The sequence below is a fragment of the Coregonus lavaretus genome (genome assembly GCF_964263955.1).
Source record: "Coregonus lavaretus genome assembly, contig: HAP1_SCAFFOLD_740, whole genome shotgun sequence".
NCBI classification, from domain to species: Eukaryota; Metazoa; Chordata; class Actinopteri; order Salmoniformes; family Salmonidae; genus Coregonus; species Coregonus lavaretus.
Window position 1 is genome coordinate 99,587 of NW_028160820.1, and position 16,740 is coordinate 116,326.

A 16,740-nucleotide genomic window follows, 5' to 3' on the forward strand; every position below is an offset into this window, starting at 1 on the left:
ATCTAGACGGAAAATGTTATAGTTGGGGATGGACATTTCAGAATTTTTGGTGGCCTTCCTGAGCCAGGATTCAGACACTGCTAGAACATCAGGGTTGGCAGAGTGTGCTAACGCAGTGAATAACTCAAACTTAGGAAGTAGACTTCTGATATTTATGTGCAAGAAACCAAGACTTTTGCGATTACAGAAGTCATCAAATGATAGCGCCTGGGGAGTAGGAGTGATACTGAGGGCTGCAGGGCCTGGGTTAGCCTCTACATCACCAGAGGAACAGAGGAGGACTAGAATAAGGATACGGCTAAAGGCTTTAAGAACTGGTCTTCTAGTGCGTTGGGTACATAGAATAAAGGGGGCAGATTTCCGGGTGTTATAGAAAAGATTCAGGGCATTATGTACAGACAAGGATATGGAAGGATATGAGTAAAGTGGAGGTAAACCTAAGCGTTGGGTAACAATGAAAGAGATAGCATCGCTGGAGTCATCAATTGAGTCGGTCTCCGCGTGTATAGGGGAAGGTGCAAAGGAGCTATCTAAGGCAGGTTTAGCTAGGCTGGGGGGTCTACAGTGATATAGTACAATTAGAAATAACCGAAACAACAATAAATTAACCATGTTTGGGCTGAGGCTAAACATAAACAGGATGTAGTACCGTAAAAAGGAACAGTCCAGCAGATATCAGCTGTATATCTGAGTTATCATAAGGTCCGGTGGTGAAGCACTAGTAAGAGGCCACGGCTAGCGTGTGCTAGCGGGCCAGGGCTAGCAGATGGATGGAATCTTCGTGGTTAACGTCGTAACCACATCAGACGATTTCGTCGGCAGACCAGTCGTGTAGGATCGGCGGGGCTCCGTGTCAACACTAGGTGGTCCCGTCCGGTTGACAGAGAGGTAGATAGCCGGGAGATGGGCGATGGGCCTAGCTCAGGATGATTAGCCAGACCACAGCGTCCGTTTTGTTGTAGCTGGCTGGTGGTAGCTAGCTGGTAGCGATGAATCCGGAGTTAAAGGTCCAGTGATTCAGTGATTCCGGCGGAAAAACTGATATGTTCTGGGTCGATAACGCGCTGTGCAGACTGGCCGAATATCCGGTGATCAATGTCCAGTGATTAAAATTAATCCCGTGGAAAAAAATCCAATGTTCTGGGTGAAACACCGCTAGCTGTGGCTAATAGCAAGTAGCTAGTTAGCTGGCTAGCTAGTTTCAACTGGAGATTCTAGATTCTAGATAAAGGTAAGTCGATAATAGAATCCGTTCCACATTGAGTGAGGCGGGTTGCAGGAAAGTATATTTTGTAGAAGGATGAAAAGTCTGATAGGGAAATATGTACGAAAAATACAAAAAACAGGGTATTTACAGGCTATTTACAGACACACGACAGAAACAGGACTGCACTACTTCGCCATCTTGGAAAAAAGTGGCGTGACGTTTTTGTAACCATGTAAATCTCTCTCGGACAAGTTGATGTATTTGATGTATTTTTCTATTACATGTATGACATTTCATTGAGATATTTTGTGTTTTAATGACGCAAAATTGAATTACAGCCTAACTCTGCTTTCTGTTGTCGCCATCAGGCTGCAGTGGTGACCTTCACTACCGTGACCCACAAGGATGAAACTTCCCAGACCAGCCTCACCCTCAGCAGGGGAAAGAGAAGCTACCCAGACCTACACACCTTTGTGCAGGACATGAAGGACGAGTAAGTTGCTCTTTGGCTTCCCCATGCATCCCCTAGATATGTTCCCTATCTCAATTGCATACTCCTCGTGTCCTCTCTTCTCAAAACCCATTGGATGAGAAAGCCAGAGGTCCCGCCCTTCTGACCTTCTCATCCAATGGGTTTTGAGAAGGAGGCGAGGAGATTGAGAGTCTCCCATAGTCTCGGGCCAATACAAAGGACTCAACGGACCAAATAACCAATCAGGGATGTCTGGGTGTGGCCTAGTTCCATAGAGGTCCATCCATAACGTAGTCTAAGATAATAGAGGTAATGTCCATCCATAACGTAATCTAAGATAATAGAGGTAATGTCCATCCATAACGTAATCTAAAATAATAGAGGTAATGTCCATCCATAACGTAATCTAAAATAATAGAGGTAATGTCCATCCATAACGTAATCTAAAATAATAGAGGTAATGTCCATCCATAACGTAATCTAAAATCATAGAGGTAATGTCCATCCATAACGTAATCTAAAATAATAGAGGTAATGTCCATCCATAACATAGTCTAAGATAATAGAGGTAATGTCATGTAGTTCATTGTGTACTTGCATTTATTTACTTTTCAGCCATTGGAATCTGCTGAGTGAGAATATGCGTGCCGGGGTGAGTTATAGTCACCTCTAAAGTAGTTAATGTTGGTAAAATGGACCAAACATTCATTTGTGGAAATCCTGCAGGACCTTTAATCCTGAACCACTGCTTTAATTGACTAGCTTGAGTAAATGGTTCTACATTTTATATCAGTGCAGCCCCTTTAACAAACTAACTCTGTATGGTCTTTTAACATTGCAGATGAGCAGACATGAGTTTAGTGCCAAGTGCATGGATATTGTAGCATGGGTGATGGAGTCTACATCCACTGTGGTTGTTCCCGCCCTTGACCTCACCATGCAGATAGAGCTCTCTGATTCGCCAAGCTCTTCTGGATCAGGAAGTAATGAGGCAGGAGAGGTGACCTCTCTTGGCCGCAGCGTCAGATTCAGCTGTAGTGGAGGACCCAGCAGGTGCACCAGCGCCAGAACTGCCTGCAGCACACGCACTCCCACGCCTTTCCCCTCCTCTCACAGGTACCTAGCCCTATCCCCTCCTCTCACAGGTACCTAGCCCTATCCACGCATCTCACAGGTACCTAGCCTTATCCACGCCTCTCACAGGTACCTAGCCCTATCCATGCCTCTAACAGGTACCTAGCCCTATCCATGCCTCTCACAGGTACCTAGCCCTATCCGCTCCTCTCAAAGGTACCTAGCCCTATCCTCTCCTCGCACAGGTACCTAGCCCTATCCCCTCCTCTCAAAGGTACCTACCCCTATCCCCTCCTCTCACAGGTACCTACCCCTATCCACGCCTCTCAAAGGTACCTAGCCCTATCCCCTCCTCTCACAGGTACCTACCCCTATCCACGCCTCTCAAAGGTACCTAGCCCTATCCCCTCCTTTCACAGGTACCTAGCCCTATCCCCTCCTCTCACAGGTACCTACCCCTATCCACGCCTCTCACAGGTACCTAGCCCTATCCCCTCCTCTCACAGGTACCTAGCCCTATCCCCTCCTCTCACAGGTACCTAGCCCTATCCCCTCCTCTCACAGGTACCTACCCCTATCCCCTCCTCTCACAGGTACCTACCCCTATCCACGCCTCTCACAGGTACCTAGCCCTATCCCCTCCTCTCACAGGTACCTACCCCTATCCACGCCTCTCACAGGTACCTAGCCCTATCCCCTCCTCTCACAGGTACCTAGCCCTATCCCCTCCTCTCACAGGTACCTAGCCCTATCCATGCCTCTAACAGGTACCTAGCCCTATCACCTCCTCTCACAGGTACCTAGCCCTATCCACGCCTCTCACAGGTACCTAGCCTTATCCATGCCTCTCACAGGTACCTAGCCCTATCCATGCCTCTAACAGGTACCTAGCCCTATCCATGCCTCTCACAGGTACCTAGCCCTATCCCCTCCTCTCACAGGTACCTAGCCCTATCCCCTCCTCTCACAGGTACCTAGCCCTATCCCCTCCTCTCACAGGTACCTACCCCTATCCCCTCCTCTCACAGGTACCTACCCCTATCCACGCCTCTCACAGGTACCTAGCCCTATCCCCTCCTCTCACAGGTACCTACCCCTATCCACGCCTCTCACAGGTACCTAGCCCTATCCCCTCCTCTCACAGGTACCTAGCCCTATCCCCTCCTCTCACAGGTACCTAGCCCTATCCATGCCTCTAACAGGTACCTAGCCCTATCACCTCCTCTCACAGGTACCTAGCCCTATCCACGCCTCTCACAGGTACCTAGCCTTATCCATGCCTCTCACAGGTACCTAGCCCTATCCATGCCTCTAACAGGTACCTAGCCCTATCCATGCCTCTCACAGGTACCTAGCCCTATCCCCTCCTCTCAAAGGTACCTAGCCCTATCCTCTCCTCTCACAGGTACCTAGCCCTATCCCCTCCTCTCAAAGGTACCTAGCCCTATCCTCTCCTCTCACAGGTACCTACCCCTATCCCCTCCTCTCACAGGTACCTACCCCTATCCACGCCTCTCAAAGGTACCTAGCCCTATCCCCTCCTCTCACAGGTACCTACCCCTATCCACGCCTCTCAAAGGTACCTAGCCCTATCCCCTCCTTTCACAGGTACCTAGCCCTATCCCCTCCTCTCACAGGTACCTACCCCTATCCACGCCTCTCACAGGTACCTAGCCCTATCCCCTCCTCTCACAGGTACCTAGCCCTATCCCCTCCTCTCACAGGTACCTAGCCCTATCCCCTCCTCTCACAGGTATCTAGCCCTATCCCCTCCTCTCACAGATACCTAGCTCTATCCCCTCCTCTTTTTGCAGGTATTTCCTGTTATAGGTACAAATATCCATTCCAGATCCACTTAGTGAGAAATACTACTTAGATACTACACAACCACTCGTGGTGCTAGGCAACGTTTACTCTGAATGTTAATGTTTGCTCTGAGTGTGGTTTGAGATGGTTCACAATGCTTCCTTTGAATAATAATAACAAGGTTGAGTTTGTGTCCCAAATTCTTGGATCATATTTTTTATTTTGTTACCATATACTATTCATTTATGTTGTGCATTCTGCAGGTCCATGACCTCTTTGCTAAGTGAGAACGAAGAGCGATATGTCTCCTCACCTGAGGGTGGCGATAGAGAGATGAGACACAGACAACACTCAGCACCACTGAGATCTGTGTTTGGCATCTCTGAGGACTCTGTCTTCGACATGGTCCAGAGCGGCCAGTCGCAGGGTGACATCGTACCGCTGCCCAAACGGAGTAGACAGGAGAAATACAGACCTAGCAAAATGTCAACGGACGGCAAGTTTATGATGGGTATTGTCGAGTTGGTTATAAACCTTCTCAACTCCAGATTGGCTGAGCTAATGCGAAGTGTCAGTCAGGGAACTCTAGTTCTGCTGACTGGAAGTATCTCAGCAAGTCAACAGTTTGCCCAAGAGATGCTAAGCATGGCGACTTCTAAGATGTATTCCCATGCCATAGAGCATATTGCGCTCGGCCACAAGTCTCCCCTTGAGTTAGAGAGGGAGCTTGAGGCCATCTTGGGTCCTCTGGCTGGACAGGTCATAGTCATCATCATAGATAGCATCATCAAGGCTAAAGCCAACGGAGGAAATGAGGGGAGAGCGTCCAGCCCCTTGACCTATTTTCTAACTGCCATTTCGGCAGAAATACAAAGCCTAGTGGTTCACAGATCGGCTAGCAGACCATCCACCAGACTGTCCAACAACGACCCACTGCTGAACATTTCCAAGTCAAAGGTCTTAAGATCAGTTCTGCTCAAAATGGCAGAGCTCTTTGGCCAAGGTCCAAGTGAAACCTGTCTAGTTCCACTAGTCCAGAGTCAGTCCAACAACTCCATTTGCGACTGGACTGTGAATGCAGGCACCATTCATCCAAGTACATTTCTGTCCGACAACAGAGTGACAGAAGTGTCATCCGATGTTGTGGATCTTGTACTTGAGGTTTTTTGGATAACAGGATTTTTGGATAACAGGAACCCGTCAAGGCCACAGAGTGCCTGCTCCCACAACTCAGCTAGTGGAGCAATAGATATGAGAGCTCTTGCTGGGGACTTGGTCAGACAGGTGTCTGTCAAACTCAGCCCATTTGTCTCTGAGAGTCAACTCTCCACCATGTCCATGACAGATCTGTCATCATCTTTTTCTGACTCCACCTTGAAGCAGTTGTGTTCTCGCTCTGTTGTTGCTCTGGCAACTGCCTGTCAAGCAATCAAAACAGAGCTTGAGAACCAGAGACCTACCAACCTGGCAGCCAGAGACCTACTATCGTCTCTGGTAGAGACCATTGAGGACATGGATATCTCTGACATCCTCCAGGGCCCGTCGGCCATTTTGGAGGAGGCTGCTGTGATAAAGCACCCAGAGATGTCCACCTCGACAATATAAAGTTGACATCCTCCATGGTCAACCAGTGGAGGAGTATATTGTCAAAGCTGAGCAATGCATCACTCAGGTCATTCAGGATGCAGCTGTGACATATACTGCTGCGCTGGATAAAACCGACACTTGTGGGAAACTGTCGGAAATCCTATCTGTCCATGTTTCCTCAGAGAATATTGAGGAGGCATCCTCTGATCTCTTTGGTGGAATTATTTCCGACCTGCATGAGGTATCTGAGGTCAATAAGGCCTCCATGCGTACGAAATCAGGTCGCAAAATGTTCTGGGTGGAAGTGAGTTCAGGTTCCCAGAAGATTTATACCAAAACCCTGGACAAACTAAGGAAGCTGTTCACCTCCCACCATCTCACTGAGGGAAAAAATACTCCTGTGCAAATCGAGCTTTCTGCAACTGGACTACTTGTAACTGAGGCCACTGTGCAGGAATCTCCTGTAACTGAGGCCACTTTGGCAGTGTCTCCTGTACAGAAGACAGACAGTAAGACCCTTCTAAGTCCCCAGCCTCAGCCTACCAGCTCACCCTCGACACCTGCACTAAAGGGGTAATCAAACAGGTGATCTCGGTGCTGAGGGTGGACACTTCAAAGGAAGACTGCTCCGCTTCCGTTGGGGAGAGCACGTCAAATTCATCCTTCGACTTCAACCAGAAGTTGGACTCGATAATTTCGAAATTGGAGGACCTCACCATTTCGAGTGATGTGACATCAGCCGAGATTGCCACACTCACGCGATCTCTTAGTGCAGCCAGCAGAACCTCTAACATTTCCATCCAGAGCTTTCACAGTGCTGAGTTCCGAGCTAAGGCCAAACACATTGTGAGTGAGACCATTCTCAGAGCTGCTAGCAAAGCCAGCCATTCTTTGCTACAGAGCATGCCTAGCACCACCTTCTCACACCATGCGGTTTCTACAGCCGAAGATATAGTAAATATTATCATGCAAGACCTTGAAAGTGTATCCCAGTACACTGTGGACGACGCAGACTCCTTCCCACTAGGAGAGAAAAAGCTGGAGTTCCAGCTCAAACCCAGAGTTGTCTTTGACAACTTATTGGATGCTGCTCAAACCATGTACCACAGAGTAAAGGATAGACTGAACATCTTTTTCTCTTTTCCACCAGTGTCAGTCACCACAGCCAAATATGTGCTGGACTCCGCCCCTGTGGAGACACTCAGACATTCTAAGTCCGCTGACACTGCTCTTGTTGAGGACAGGAGCCGCCCTCCGTCTGTGAGAAGTGAGAAGCCTTTGTCAAAAGTCTGTTTGGCTAAAAGGTCTAAAGCCCTTGTGTCTTCGAGTGGCTCTTCAACAGACCACCATATAATTGACACATGCAGTGAGGATGTCACTCTGCCCACCAGGAGTATGTCAGTTGTGAGCAACAACAGTTTGAAGAGAGCCTCTCCTCTCCACGGCAGTGGATTGAGTGAAAGTTGCAAACCTCTTGTGGCTCTAAAAGACGTAACAGTGGCAGTCAGCCAAGAAGGCTTTAGCAAAACTGCAAAGAAGACGCTCAGCTTGATCCTAAATGTGATCAAGTGTAGAGTGGCCAACTCTGAGAGTTCATCTGTTGGGCAGATTGCAAGTGAGGAGTGTCTGATAGCCACTAACATGTTAGACTCTGTACTGGAGAGCCTTGACCAGTTGCCTGACATGAGCGCTGCCGATGAAATCACAAGGACAGAATCCCATACCTCTATCGCAATGGACGAGACAGGTTCACGGTCAACGCTTGTGAGCCAACAAGAAATAAACATATCTGACACCAATATCATAGTGAAAACTATAATGGACACATTGAAGACGGACGACCCAGAGATGACTTCAGCAGAAGAACATCTGGATAGGCTCCTGTCAGTTGAAGCCCTTCAAGGTGCATCTGGCAACCTGATCGCAAAGGTCCATGGTCTCATTCAGGAGATAACCATAAACCGCCAGCTTCAATCCATGGTTGGCCACAGAAGCCTCTCTCAACCAGCGCTGCCTAAACCAGCCCTGAGGAAGCTGTCAAAGGACGATGCCTCAGAGCTCATTTACAACTTTGCCCAGACTTCTGTTAGGAGACTCCTGGGGCAGTGTATGGGAAGGCCTATGCCACCATCGGCTGAAATGGTTTTGGATCAGGTCATCAAGTTGATGACAGACGTGGTGATGGACAGCCTGACTTATGTGTCCAAGTCTACAATGGAGGATGGTAAGTGAAAGTACCTATTTTCATCTGCATAGGACTTAATTGTAACATGATGCTCAATACATTGCGTTTTATGATGTGAAATTCACTGGTTGTGTCCAAAATGGCACCTTCTTCCATATTTAGTGCACTACTTTTGACCAGACCCTATGGGCCCTGGTCAAAAGTAGTGCACTATAAAGTGAAGAGAATGCCATTTGGGATGCAGTGACTGACTTCAATGGCTGCGTCCTCTTCTCCCAGTTATTGTACACAGGTCGGTCACACTAGCGTGCTCTTCTCACTCAGACACCAGCAATGCCACAAGTGACATCACTCATGGTGTTGTAGCTGACCTTAATGCTACTGAGGAATTCCCTGCCAGGAGCCTTAGCCCGGCTGATGTAAAGGCTGACGGCATGGCCCGTCTTCCCTCTGCCAGAGGGGAAGAGACTAAGAAGAACAGGAAGTGGCGTTTCCTACCGAAAATGCATAAGTTTCCAAAGATCATGATTAAGGTAGGGTGCTCTGTGTTTTGAGATTACCTCTGTAAGGCAGGGCTGAAATTTACCCTACAGATTCACTACACCCCTATTGTCTCTCAGCATTAGAACAAAACTGTTGTCATTGTCTTTAGGAGGTTGAGTGAGGACGCTGTAATGCAATCCTAATACACATGGGAGAGTCCCAAATGGCACCCTATTCCCTATATAGTGCACGACTTTTTACCAGAGCTCTCTGGGCCCTTGTCAAAAGTAGTGCCTTACGTAGCGAATAGGGTGCCTTTTAGGATGCACACTCTGTATTTTACACAGGCTCAGTTGTCCTGATGTGTTTTGTCAACAGCTGTTCAAGACAAAAGGGGAACCGAAGAGACACCCTGAACAGGATGCGCTGCCTACCAAACATCTCAGAGAGACTCATATTTCACAGGGTAAGTGATAAGCATCGATAATGTCATATTGATGTATCACCCTATGACAAGCTTGTTAAAACAGTGACAACAGATACAGGCAGACCGACGGACAGACATGCAGACAGACAGGCAGACTGACAGGCAGACGGACGGGCAGACAGACATACAGGCAGACAAAAAGACAGGCAAACAGGCAGACAGACAGACGGACAGGCAGACGGACAGGCAGGCAGGCAGACAGACAGACAGACTGACGGACAGACAGACAGACAGACAGACAGGCAGACAGGCATACAGACGGACAGACAGGCAGACGGACAGACAGGCAGACAGGCAGACAGACGGACAGGCAGACGGACAGACGGACAGACACAAACACACACATTCATTTTCTGATTATGAAATGTTCTCATGACAGATGCTGAGTGTGAGGTTCCAGAGGTTCCATCCACTTCCCCACCCAAGGAGGACCTGACAACCACACCGGCCCCTGCTCCCCAGGAGTCCCAGTCCCGTAAACGCCCACTCATAGTCAGGGTGTTACACGCTCTCTCCAGAGCCATCTCCAAACCATTCACAGGAGCTTCTGGGAAGAAGAATTAGCCAAATGCCTGATTTTATTAATATGATATTTTAATCAGAGCCTTTATTTAATAAAACATTACTGCATTGATTTCTGTCTATAGTAGTCTTCATGTATGTGCAAGATAACGGTAAAGTACTTCAAACCACATAGTCAAAAGTATTCATAGTGAAGTACCGTTTATGATTATTGATTGTGGAAATACACATAATACAGAAAAGTTGTTGTCACATATAAAGACAGACATAAAGGAGAACTCCGTAGACCAGTCACATTCTCAAGCCATAACTAAATCCATGAATGGATCTCCTATAAGATGACAGGAGAACATTTGTAACACTTTCTATGAAGCCTATATCTATAATGCATACACTCAAGTCATTTACATTTTACATTTTAGTCATTTAGCAGAAGCTCTTATCCAGAGCGACTTACAGTTAGTGTGTGCATACATTTTTTTTTTCATACTGTCATACACTCATAATGACTTAACTGAGTTAAGTGTTAAGTAAAGTGCAGTTATAAACACATAATGAGGGCTTATTATGTATTTCTTGCAATAAAAAAAGAAAAATGCTACTAGTTTATTAAATATTCATGACTGCTATTGCACGGCTCATGTCCACACTTCTGTACAATAGGGGGCAGTAATGCACCATAACGTTGGATGCCAACTGCCTATAAACCCCACTGAAGAAGAAAAAGCTACTCATGTAATGCATGCTGGAAAGCAGACAAAACTAATGATTTGCAAGAGATCTAAACACGATTTATAAGCTACTGAACAACAAGTCCAAGAAATCATTGCTAACCGCGTTTGCACTTTGAACAGATTTCTCGACAATAATAATGGAAGATGTGACTGGGGCTCAGCTCATTGCAGAGGCACTAAAAGCTCAGGTGAAGTGTGTGCAATATATATAAAACAGTGTTATACTGTGTAACCGTGTTGCTAATAATATATTAGTCGCTGATCATGTCCTTGGCAGTGAGAATGTAACACTATGAGTTGTGAAAGTGTGCCATAGGTCATTGCACTGGTATAGCTAACTATTAATATTGTTGTAGAAAAACATTTAGATGTTTATGTGGAATAGTATATGTTAACACCCTTGTTGATGCATGCCAATGTGTGTGTCAATGCAAAGAAAATCTAAACTACATTGTAACAATTCATATACAATTCAGTATGAAAATGTATGCACTCACTAACTGTAAATCGCTCTGGATAAGAGCGTCTGCTAAATGACTAAAAATGTTTAAAAAAAGGTAAATATACTGTATCTACATGTAACTCTCTACAGAATGTAGAATATATGTTTGGAATAGTTGGTGTTCCAGTCATTGAAGTAGCTAAGGCAGCTCAAGCCTCAGGAATCAAGTATGTGGGAATGCGCAATGAACAAGCCATAAGCCACCTTTTTATTACTAAACCAGCTCTCCCCAAATCATGTGATATTAACTACCCGTACATAGACTACAGGAGCGTGTAGTGTGTGAGGGTCAGTTTCATAGCTTTTTTGCATTGCTAATTATGTCTGCCTGTCTGTCTGACCCTTTGTGTGTCTGTCTGCCTGTCTTCCTGTCTGTCCCTCTGTCTGTCTGTTCCTCTCCAGTCCAGGTGCGTGTCTGGTTGTGTCTGGACCGGGACTCATCCATGCACTTGGTGGAATGGCCAACGCTAACATGAACTGCTGGTATGCTAGAACTCCACAAACAGAAGACCCTACTACTCATGTTCAGTGGTCCTTTCAAAAGAAGGGATGCTATCCGCACACTGCAAAAAATGATCTGAGGACTCCAAACTATCTCAGATTGTCAGTTGATGTCATTGTGTGATACCTCTCTCTCTGTAGGCCTGTGATTGTTATTGGAGGCTCCTCCGATCAAAACCAAGAGACCACTGGGGCGTTTCAAGAGTTTCCACAGGTACCGATTGAACCATGATATTTATGACTTTTGAACATTAGGGGGTTGTTTCCCAGGACACAGATTAAGCCTAGTCATGGCCTAAAAAGCAAACTCAATAGAGAATCTCTGTCTGGGAAACTGGCCCTAGCAGTTTAATTGCTGAAAGAGGAAATAATTTGTTATTTGTGGTCCTCTTTCTCTGTCAGGTGGAGGCATGCAGATTGTACAGTAAGTTCTCTGCTAGGTCTAGCAGTCTGGATATGATCTCCTCAGTGGTAGAGAAGGTATACAGTCTACTCTGACTCCCTCTGTGTAGTCCTCTTCATATCATTTGGTATCACCTGCAATTGTCTTTTTTCTGACCTCTAATTTTCCAGCTTAGCAAGGTACCTTAACTGCTTCATAAGAGCACAGCACAGCCTTAATTGATCTGAATTTAAGGGTGTTTGGTATGTCTAAGGCAGCACGCACTAGCATGTATGGACGTCCAGGTGCTGTATACGTAGACATATCTGGGGACATGGTCAATGCTAAATTGGACAGGAGCAGAGCCAGGTTAGTGGCCATCACTGTCTTTCATCCATTTAAAATGTATACTAATGTGTTACTGTTGAATATGTATACCTCTGAATTCACATCACCGTAGTCATTTTTATTTTATCTTGTTATACCTTTTAACGTCTGAAGTGAACCAGAAATTAAATTACTTAGAAAATATAGCACTATATCAAAATATTCTCATCAGAGAATAGCAATAAGCCTCGATAGACCTTCATGGTTTATTTACATATGCAATAAAGTTGCTAGGTAACATGTTTAATGTTTGACCTATTATTTATTATTTCCTTTGTCAGAGAGGTGCCCTGTAGTCCACCTCCTCCTGTGAGTATGGCTGACCATATGGTGATCACAGAAGCACTGGCGGTCCTGAAAGGAGCCAAACGGACTTTACTCATCATTGGCAAAGGTAGGCATTGCTTTTTTAATAGCCAGATAATCTGGGGGAAACAGAACTAAAATCTTGCATAATTGCGTCAGATACTTGGATAAGGTCTGGGGAGATGTTAAGAGAAAGATACTAACGCCACTTGCGAACTCTCCACCCCCCTAAACGGAAACTCTCTGCAAGTTTCCGGCAAGTTTATGGGCCAAATGTCCCCTCCCGTTCTGAAATTGAAAAGATGCGAGCACCTGCGAAATCGGGATTTGTCCAAATGATTAGTGGTGAAAAATCAGCGTACCGGAACAAAGTTGTCACATCCCATTCTGTTGACAGACGCTACTTCCAGTTATGTTACGTGCGTCTGTCCAAGAGAGATCAATAGCCAGCTGAGACGCACTGTAACACATATAGCACTGTACCACGGTTCAGTTGAAAACTGGGCCACGTTCAGTCGACAAATGTTGTTGACATGATTTCTCATTCTACCTGTCTGAGAGGCACGTTCGTTCTACATGCTATATTTCTATCTGAACGTTGCACAACGTTTTGCTCAGCTGAATGCATCCCAGTTGTGAAGACCAGTCTGTTGAAATCCGTGTGGCAGTGCCCTCTGTCTGTGTCCCTCTGCAGGTGCAGCCCATTGAAGAGCAGAGGGGGCTCTGAAGGAGCTGGTGGAGGGGTGTGACCTGCCCTTCCTGCCCACCCCCATGGGTAAAGGGGTGCTGCCTGACGATCACCCCAACTGTGTTGCTGCTGCCCGCTCCAGGTCAGCCTCTCCTTCTCTCAGCTGGCATCATATTCATGTACAGACCATTGACTGTATAAGTAGGACCAAGAATTTCCCTGACCATTTGAACGGACCACGAAACTCCTGAAATCCCTATCTATAACTAGTCTCTCCTGGCCAGGTCATGTCAATGTAAACTGGTGTCAATCAAACAACTACACTACTCCTATAACTAGCCTCTTTTCATTACATTTTGTTTTGTCCCTGCTCTCCTCCTCCTCTCTTCCTATCCTCCTCCTCCTCTCTTCCTATCCTCCTCCTCCTCTCTTCCTCCTCCTCCTCCTCTTCCTATCCTCCTGGTTCTATGGTCTTGGTGGGGACTGCAGAGCTCTGCTCCAGTCTGATGTTGTGGTCCTACTTGGTGCCAGACTCAACTGGATCCTGCACTTTGGCCTTCCCCCCAGGTTTGACACCCAAGTAAAGGTCATCCAGCTAGGTCAAAGGTCACCAGTAGGGTTTCTTTTTTTTCCTTCTTTTTTTCGGATTCCAGATTTTCTGCTTATTCCGTTCTGATTTCTGGAATCTTCCAACAGGGATTTCTGGGAATTTGGGGAAAGTAACTGTAATTTTGCAACCCTAGTCACAGGTCATTTCATAGTGAACTACATTTCATTGTAACCAGGTATAAAGGTATTTGACTCAGTCTATTGGATTTAGTCTATCAATTATATAGCTTCTCTATAAGTCTTTGTGGTCTCTCCAAATAATGTCATGGCTGTCTTAGTGCTGTACAGTACATCTATATTTAAGCAATAAGGCCCGAGGGGGTGTGGTATATGGCCAATATACCACGTCTAGGGGCTGTTCTTAAGCACGATGCAACGCAGAGTGCCTTGACGATACAGCCCTTAGCCGTGGTATATTGGCCCTATACCACAAACCCCAGAGGTGCCTTATTGCTATTATAAACTGGTTACCAACGTAATTTGAACAGTCAAAATAAATTTCAAATCAAATCAAATCAAATTTTATTGGCCACATGCGCCGTAATACAACAGGTGCAGACATTACAGTGAAATGCTTACTTACAGCCCTTAACCAACAGTGCATTTATTTTAAACAAAAAAGTAAAAATAAAACAACAACAAAAAAAGTGTTGCGAAAAAAAGAGCAGAAGTAAAATAAAATAACAGTAGGGAGGCTATATATACAGGGGGGTACCGGTGCAGAGTCAATGTGCGGGGGCACCGGCTAGTTGAGGTAGTTGAAGTAATATGTACATGTGGGTAGAGTTAAAGTGACTATGCATAAATAATTAACAGAGTAGCAGCAGCGTAAAAGGATGGGGTGGGGGGGCAGTGCAAATAGTCCGGGTAGCCATGATTAGCTGTTCAGGAGTCTTAAGGCTTGGGGGTAGAAGCTGTTGAGAAGTCTTTTGGACCTAGACTTGGCACTCCGGTACCGCTTGCAGTCTATGACTAGGGTGGCTGGAGTCTTTGACAATTTTGAGGGCCTTCCTCTGACACCGCCTGGTATAGAGGTCCTGGATGGCAGGAAACTTGGCCCCAGTGATGTACTGGGCCGTACACACTACCCTCTTTAGTGCCTTGCGGTCGGAGGCCAAGCAGTTGCCATACCAGGCGGTGATGCAACCAGTCAGGATGCTCTCGATGGTGCAGCTGTATAATTTTTTGAGGATCTGAGGACCCATGCCAAATCTTTTCAATCTCCTGAGGGGGAATAGGCTTTGTCGTGCCCTCTTCACGACTGTCTTGGTGTGTTTGGACCATGATAGTTCGTTGGTGATGTGGACACCAAGGAACTTGAAGCTCTCAACCTGTTCCACTACAGCCCCGTCGATGAGAATGGGGGCGTGCTCAGTCCTCTTTTTTTTCCTGTAGTCCACAATCATCTCCTTTGTCTTGGTCACGTTGAGGGAGAGGTTGTTATCCTGGCACAACACGGCCAGGTCTCTGACCTCCTCCCTCAACGTGACCCATGTTATACGGTCAGATATACCACAGCTTTCAGCCAATCAGCATTCAGGGCTCGAGTCACCCGGTTTATAAAAGGGAACGTGTGTGTGTCAGCCTTAGCATTATGTGGTGGTGCCTGGTTATTTCTGTTGTGTTTAGCTTGAGGTTTGGCCACTCCTCCAGCTGCTGTTACATGTGTCACGCACGGCGCTCTTCCTGTCGTGTCGTTGCTGGTATGTTGTAGTAACGTTCCACATACGTTATTTATGTCAAGGTCAATGTCAAGGTTGATCTGTGTGCTGAGGAGATGGGGAACAACGTGCAACCTGCTGCTGCTCTCCTGGGGGACATCAATACTATTGTCAAGCAGGTAACACAACACAGTCCTGGGGGACTGGAGATCCTGGTTTGAATCCAGGCTCTGTCGTAGCCGGCCGCGACCGGGAGACCCATGGGGCGGCGCACAATTGGACCAGCGTCGCCTAGGGTAGTGGAGGGAATGGCCGGCTCAGTTCGTAGAGCATGGTGTTTGCAACGCCAGGGTTGTGGGTTCGATTCCCACGGGGGGTATGAAAAAAAAAAAGTTACGTATGCACTAACTGTAAGTCGCTCTGGATAAGAGCGTCTGCTAAATGACTTAAACATGTTAAATGTAGAGGGCCCCGTAAACAGTTCCACAAACGTCAGCATGAGTGCGCTGACTGTGGAAGCACTAATCACTGGACCAAAGCTCACTGTCAGATGCACCAGCTGTGCGTCAAGTGCTTTTCTCCGGGCCACATGAGCTTTGACTGTAGTGAGGCTGGGCAGCGACAGAACCCTGGATGTGGACAGACTGGCAGGTCTCAGGAAAACTAGAAAGCCTCCGTTCTGAGGAGGGCAATGTGGGGCATTCTTATTTTTCCTCCACTGATGATGATATCCAATCTGTTTATTCTTACTTTTGTGAGTCAGTACCCAAGAACAACACAGTCATTTTTCAGAACACAATGAGAATTAATCAGAAAGACAGTTTGTTTTACACCACTGTGCTAGTACAGGATAAAGTTGAGCTGAAGGGGATGTTAGATAGTGGGTCCATGGCTACTACTCTGCGCGCAGATATTGTACCTCGGTTGAGGGAGGCAGGAGTGGTAGAGGGGAACTTTCTAGCTCCTTCAGACATTATCCTGGTGGATTGTGGTGGGAACAAACTAGCCCAGTGGGCATGTGTGACTTAAAAATGCAACTTTATGGCTTCTGTTATGTAGTCCCAGTGCTTATTGTTGATGGGCAGGTTGATGAACTCATTGTGGGAACTAATGTGTTGAAGTCTCTGATTAGACAGTGAGTTTCTAT

At 46.5% G+C, this 16,740-nt stretch overlaps 1 pseudogene across 1 annotated transcript in view; it reads left to right on the plus strand.

Moving 5' to 3' along the window:
- LOC311121412 overlaps nucleotides 1–15,814 on the plus strand; it is a 69,801-nt pseudogene extending 53,987 nt beyond the window's left edge. The window contains exons 10-17 of the transcript in view: nucleotides 11,467–11,542; nucleotides 11,702–11,774; nucleotides 11,963–12,040; nucleotides 12,217–12,315; nucleotides 12,615–12,723; nucleotides 13,330–13,465; nucleotides 13,813–13,918; nucleotides 15,689–15,814. The product of the transcript in view is annotated as an uncharacterized misc_RNA (transcript). The remainder of the gene's footprint in view (nucleotides 1–11,466; nucleotides 11,543–11,701; nucleotides 11,775–11,962; nucleotides 12,041–12,216; nucleotides 12,316–12,614; nucleotides 12,724–13,329; nucleotides 13,466–13,812; nucleotides 13,919–15,688) is intronic.
- Nucleotides 15,815–16,740: the final 926 nt, after the last annotated feature.